We start from the raw sequence: 7668 nt of genomic DNA, 5'->3' as shown, positions 1-7668 counted from the left end.
CTTTTCGGCTCAGGAAATCAGCTACCACATTAGCCTTGCCTGGGTGGTACTTGATTTCGCACTCATAATCGTTTAGCAGCTCGACTCATCTCCGTTGCCTCATGTTTAATTCTTTCTGATTCAGAATGCGATGGAGGCTTTTGTGGTCGGTGAAGATGGTGCACTTTGTACCATAAAGGTAGTGTCTCCAAATATTTAATGCAAAGACCACTGCTCCCGACTCGAGATCATGAGTGGTGTAATTCACTTCATGCGTTTTCAGTTGTCTGGATGCATAAGCTATCACCTTTCCTCGTTGCATAAGTACATAGCCTAAACCCTGATTTGAAGCATCACAGTAGACTATGAAGTCTTCGGTTCCTTCTGGTAAGGATAGCATAGGTGCACTACAGAGGGCTAGCTTCAAGGTTTGGAAGGCAACTTCTTTCTTTTCCGTCCAGTTGAAAGGTACGCCCTTCTGTGTCAACGTGGTGAGGGGTTTGGCTATTTTGGAAAATTTTTGGATAAACCTTCGGTAGTAGCCTGCGAGTCCTAAGAATTGACGGATTTCTGTCGGGGTTCTCGGAATCGCCCAGCCTTCAATGGCCTTGATCTTGGAAGGATCTACATGAATCCCTTCCTTGCTGACGACGTGACCCAAGAAGTTCACACTGCGGAGCCAGGACTCGCATTTAGAGAGCTTCGCATATAATTTCTCGGCTCGTAGGGTTTCCAAGATTTTTCGTAGGTGTTGACCATGCTCTTCTTTGCTTCGGTAGTAGATAAGAATATCGTCAATGAAAAAAATTACGAAATTATCGAGGAATGGGCGGCAGACTCGGTTCATGAGGTCCATAAATGCAGCAGGGGCATTTGTCAGACCGAAGGGCATCACGACGAATTCGTAATGACCGTAACGAGTTCGAAAGACAGTTTTTGGAATATTCTCTTCTCGGACTCGGAGTTGACGGTAACCGGATCTCAGATCTATTTTGGAGAAATAACTACCTCCTTGAAGCTGGTCAAATAGATCATCGATTCGTGGCAGTGGGTACCGGTTTTTGATGGTGAGTTTATTCAGTTCTCTGTAGTCAATGCACATCCTGAAGGATCTGTCCTTTTTCTTAACAAACAAGACAGGAGCTCCCTAAGGTGAGAAGCTTGGTCGGATGAATCCTTTGTTCAACAATTCGCTTAGCTGGCTTGCCAATTCTTGCATTTCGGCGGGAGCTAATCGGTAGGGTGATTTGGCGACTGGAGTGGCTCCTGGTACAAGGTCGATTCGAAACTCGACTTGTCATTCCGGGGGTATTCCCGGTAGATCTTTTGGAAATACATCCGGGAAGTCGCATGCTACTGGGATGTCTTTAACGTTCACTTTTTCTTTGGTCTTATCCACCACATGAGCGAGGAACGCATAATTCTTCTTATGCAAGCACTTTTGTGCCTTGATGCACGAGATAAGACGAAGATTGGCGCCAAGTTTATCACCATAAATTATTAGGGTTTCGTGATTGGGGAGATGAAGGCGAACTACCTTCTCGCGACACATAATATCAGCATGGTGGGGGCTTAACCAATCCATGCCAATTATCACATCAAAGCTCCTAATATTTACTGGCATCAAGTCTATTTGAAAAGAGTGTTTGTTTAGTGTTAATGTGCACCCTGCATAGACGTCTTTCACTGTTTCGGTTTTCCCATTAGCCATTTCCACCATGAAGTCTTCGTTGAGCTTCTGGGGTTGTTGATTTAGTAAAAGTCTAAACTTGTTACTAACGAAGCTTCGCTCCGCTCCATTATCGAATAAGATACATGCGTATGCGTTGTTAAGTAGGAACGTACCAGTAACAACAGTCGGGTCTTGGACTGCCTCTCCTTGACCCATGGTTAGGACTCTTCCTGATCCTCCCGCTCCCTGATTGTTATCCTTGGGGAAATTGCACCTGAAGTGGCCGGTTCCTCCACACCCATAGCAGGTGTGACTGGCCCCAACATTGTTGTTGTTGCTGTTGTTGTTGTTGTTGTTGTTGTTGTTGTTGTTGTTGTGATTTGATTGTTGATTATGTTGTGGGTAAGTCCTGCAGTACCTTTCCGTGTGACCCTTTCGGTTGCAACTCGTGCAATGCATCTCCCTACATTCGCCGTTGTGGTGGAAGTTGCACCTGTTACATTTGGGTAGATTTCCTGTGTATTTTCGTGGAGCATTTGGTGTGGATGAGGCTGGAGCATGTGGTGTGGTGGTAGATTTCCTGCTTTGGCACCCTTTTTGTTTCCGTGATCATATAACTTCTTTGCTAGCCTTTTAGCACTGTCGTATGTCTCAAGGTTTGCCACGATTACATTTACCTGAATCGGGGAGGTCAATCCCCAGATGAATCTCTCGATCTTTTTCCCCTCAGACGTGATCATTCCGGGGCATCAGAGTGACAACTCACTGAATCTTGAGATGTTAGCATCAATGTTAGAATTTTGAACCGTGAGATTCCACAGTTCCTGTTACATCTTTTGAATTTCTTCCCTGGGACAATATTCAGCCATGAGCATCTCCTTAAGCTCCTCCCATGGCATGGCATTTTCCACAGGGAGTATCATGGCTTCCACGTGTCCGTTCCACCAAGAGAGAGCTTGATCAATGAACGTGCAAGCTGCGAACTTGACTTTGCACTCCTCAGGACATCCGCAAATCTCGAACACTGATTCCACCTTGTCTATCCATCTTTTCAGAGTTATCACACCTCCTGTTCCATTGAAGGTTCGAGGCTTGGCGTTCGTGAAGTCCTTGTAGGTACAGGTTTTGATGGGTCCTTGGTTCATTCCGTTGTTTGAACTTCCGGCTCCCTGTCCGTTGCCTCCACCGTTGTTTCCATTGTGAAATTGTGCCAGTGCTGTTGTGACTGCAGCTGACACTGCCGCTTGGAATACGACTGAGTTAATCTCCGGTGCCGTTGGAGGCTGATTGTTTCCGTGGATTGGTCTTTGAGGCATCTTACTGTCATGGAACGGAAAGATGTTGAGTACATATCATATTTAAGTTCAGAACTCTACAATTTCGGCGAATCGAACTGTGCATCTAAGTGATTTCATACATTAACATGAAATAAAGAAATATAACACATAGCAGATAACAACATCACGATAAAACGTAGCATTTCCATTAATAATATCCGTTTTGATACATGGAAAAATTGCCTATGTGGCATACAACACATAGGGAAAATGTAAAATCCGATAGCATGACGACCTGATGAGTAGTGTGATCACTTAAACATAAGGTCGATAGTACATAGAGTAATACATAAAAAGAAACATAGCACTAGTAAGAAATATAGCTGCTCCTAGTCGTGATGAGATGTGCTAAGGGGTAGTGGTATCAAATGCCAAAGTGTCGTGCCACAAGAGTAGCCATCTCGGTAATCTCTCTTATGACTTCGTCTCGCTCGTGCTCTGCCTGCACAGACCGAGCCTCTGCTGTTAATAGTTGTCGTCTAAGGGTGGCAACCTCCTCTTCCAAGGAGTGAGTTCCACCAACTGGGTTCCTTGGTGATACAGGGTGATTTTGGCTTGCCTCTATGATAGTAGGTTCGGTAGGGGTTTCATCAGTGTCTTTATCTTCTCCCATGACCTCGTCAGTCTTGTTGAACTCATAATCCATCTCCATGTACTCCTTGTTGGATTAGTGTCTAAGCCTGTAACCATATTTGGTAGGTACTTGACCCGGTTGTGCATGGTCCTTTTGGGTTGCCTTCACCATAGCAACTTGACAGGGTAATTTATGGAGAGAGAAGAAATATTATGGCTTATTAATATATTATAAGAATAATATATTAAAAGAGAAATCATATTATTTAATTGATATTAGTCATAAATTAATTAGGAATTGATTTGGTGACTAAAAGAAATTAATTGAATAAAGGGGACTAAAGCTGTCAAATGTTTGATAGTTGTATTTTGGGCTGGGAAACCTAATAGACTAAGGGGTGAACGAAATTATGATGAGAGTCCATCATATTTTCGTCCATGGCCTTATTCCAGAAGGTTCCATGGGCTGCTTAGGTTTTAAGCTGTCCATTAGGGTTTTGGACTGAAACCCTAGCTGCTCACAGTATAAATAGAACCCTTAGGGTACAGAAATCGGCCATTGCTTCTTGAAGAGCCCTAGAGTCGATTTTTGGTGTCCCTCCTCTCTCTCATATACAACCCTCTTGCTAGTTGGTGTTTGTAAGCCATTAGAGGAGTTACATTTGTGACTCTAAGCATCAAAGACAAGAAGAATCAAGCAAGCAACAAGAGGTAATCTTCTAGATCTGATTTTGTTATTATAATTTCGAATTATCATCACTAGATCTATGGCTAGGAAGTCTTGGATGAATGCATGTACAATAGAGAAACCTAGATCCAAGCATTAGGGTTTGCATGTGCACATAGGAATGTTCTTATGGCTCAAACCCATCAGTGGTATCAGAGACTTGATTGGTTTCTGTTGTATGTGATGCATTGCTAGTTTATCTGCTTAAAATCGACTTTCTGGCCTCTGCCCGACCTGACTCGGCGAGTCAGTATCTGGACTCGGCGAGTCAGTCCAACTCGGCGAGTCCAGGTAGTGACTCGGCGAGTCGGAGCGTCAGACAGAGGGAATTTCGGGATTTCTTGTTGTTTTGATTAAGGATACTTACGTAAATCGTTTTAGTTTAATAAAATCCAAATTTTATCACCTTTTTGTCAATATCCTCATCAAAACAAAAGATAATTTCTAATTATTTGAATAATAACATCCTTATATGATAAAAGTTGATTATTTAAATTATTTGGTAAATTATCTTGTAATTAAAATGGATTAGATCAAATCTAGATAATCATTAAATTAATTGTTTAATTTGAATTATTTGCTATTTGATCCTTTCTGTTTTGAAAAGTTCAAAACTTGTCCTCAAGTTTTGAAATTTAAATTTTATGATTAAAATGTTTAATATGAACTATTTAAATTTAAAACCCTAGAATTTTACAAGTTTAAAATTTAACCTTATAATATATGATATTAAAAGATTAATATATATATATATATATATATATATATATATATATATATATATATATATATATATATGTACAACCTAAATGCTAGTCTTACCGTTAGTAGGCCTCATTCACGAAGCCGATCTATAAGGGGGGTATAAGGTTATGGCCTATAAAATGGCCGTTTAATGGGTGTCCACTCTCACCCACCGCTTCCTTGATTGGTGGAGGGTCGTTAGCCGAACGGGTAGGATAGGGCAACCCTTTCTCATTAATAAGTATAATGAGTTATTAAAGTAACTAAATGTTTTTACAAAATTCCCAATCTTAGTTACTTTAGGAAAAGTGAATTGGTGCAATTCCATGAAATTACACTTTGCACCCTTGCTAGGACGTTAGTGTAGCGCGTGTGGTTAACCGACACACTAATTGGATTCTAAGCAAAGGTGGCAAAGGGTGAATCATTGTTTGTCATAGTTCGATGGAGCGTGTGTGGTTAACCGACACGTCGAATAGGTGACTGTAACAATGAGGGCACCATGTACATTTGCATGGTTATTCACACCCGCTTTGTGATCCTCGGCATCCTAGTCACAAACTAGAGGGGCAAATCGAGATTTAAACATGCCATTGAAAAGTTCAATGAATCTCAAAGGAATCTAGGAGTTTTTAATACATTTAAAACTTAATCTCTTTTTCGTTTTTCATGGTGGAGAATTAGTGAATCGTCATTCACTTACCTTCAAATTATTTGCATGTTAGATTACATCATCCCTCTTCTAATTTGTAAATAATGTTGTTGGATCCTAGCCCTAATTTCTCATTTGGGTGTTTAATTAGGGATTCTTGTCTAATCAAACTTTGTTCTCTTCCTTTTCAGATGTCGAACAACAACAACAACGCTTCCGGCTCGAGTTCCTCTGGCTCATTCTCACTCATGAACTTGTGTGGGAGGGTGATATTTGACGGGAACAATTTTAACGATTGGATCCGTAACATAAGAATGGTCACCCGTTACGAGGACAAAGACTATGTCCTTGATAAGGAGCCGAAGGAGATCGACATGAACACTGCCACTCCCGAAGAGATCGCTGCCTTCGAGGCCCACGAACGTGATGCTACAAAAGTCCATTGCATCATGCTAGCGACAATGACTTCCAAACTCCAAAAGTCCTATGAGGACATGTATCCCTACGAGATGCATCTAGACTTGCTGGACCGGTACCACCAAAGTGCGAGGCAATAGAGGTATGAGATCATCACTTCGATGATCACTGCCCGAATGGGCAGTGGAGAGTCCCTTACCGCTCATCTGCAAAAGATGCAGAGATATGTTGATCGCTTGCTGAAGTTAAATGTTAACTTTGATGAAGAGCTGGAAATTGACATCATCCTTCATTCCCTGCCTCCCTGATACAACCAGTTCCGCATGACCTACCATATAAATAAGGAAGAGGTCACCTTGAGCAAGCTTCAAGGCTTGTTAAGGACTGCTGAGAGCAATCTCAAGGACAAGTCTGTTGCACCGACTCCCACTCCCACTGCTGCGCCTGTCTTGGCAATAGGTCAAGGGAAGGTCAAGAAGAGGAAGGCTCCCTCAAAGAGCCACCACAAGGGAAAGTCCCAAGATGGTACCTCTTCTAGTGGAACCAAAGTTGGTTCTGCGAAGCCCAACTCTAACCCGAAGGAGGCAGAGTGCCACCACTACCACAAGATAGGGCATTGGAAGAGAAGTTTCCCGGAATATCTACAAGCCATCAAGGATGGGAAGATCAAGCCATCTTTCGCAGGTTTTTACATGATTAAATCTAATGATTCATCACATGCTATTTCTTGGGTTCTTGATCAGGATGTGGTTTTCACATATGTTCTGATTTGCAGGGACTAAGAAGAAATAGGGATGTGGAGCAAGGAAGGATAAATCTAATCACGGGAAATAAAAGATTGTTGCCTGTCACCAAGATTGGAGTGTATTCCTTAATGGTTAGTAATGGATTAGGTTTAGATTTAAACAATTGTTGCTATTCGCCAGATATGGAAAGAAACATCATTTCTTTTCATGGTTTGTTTAGACAAGGATTTAGATATTCATTTGATAATGAGAAAGGTTCTATTTATGCTTATCTAAATAATGTTTTATATTTCGAAGCATTGCCTAGTAATGGAATATATGAAACTGTGATGGTTGTAGATAACTTAGGAAATGATGTGTTATGTGTGGATTCTTCCAATAGTATGGATAAAGCATGATTGTGGCATTGTCGTCTTGGACATGTCAACAAGAAACACATAGCCCAACTCCAAAAGGATGGAGTGTTGGAATCATTCGACCTTAGGGACGATGACGTGTGCGAGTCTTGTTTACTTGGAAAGATGACCAAGTCACCCTTCACTAGCACCTGTGAGAGGGGTGAGGGTTTATTGGATCTCATACACACCAATGTGTGTGGGCCCTTTAGATCCACCATAAGGGATGCGAACCGCTTCTATGTGACTTTCACCGACGATTATAGCAGATATGGGTATATCTACTTAATCAAGCACAAGTCGGAAACCTTTGAAAGGTTCAAAGAGTTCAAACAAGAAGTGGAGAATCAAGTGGTCAGGAAAATCAAGATGCTTCGATCCGATCGAGGAGGAGAGTACCTAAGTCTTGAATTCCACGACTATCTT

This window comes from Lactuca virosa, chromosome 6 (assembly GCF_052849685.1).
Source record: "Lactuca virosa cultivar CGN04683 chromosome 6, Lactuca_virosa_CGN04683_v6, whole genome shotgun sequence".
Lineage (NCBI taxonomy): Eukaryota > Viridiplantae > Streptophyta > Magnoliopsida > Asterales > Asteraceae > Lactuca > Lactuca virosa.
Note: the sequence above shows the minus strand (reverse complement) of the source record.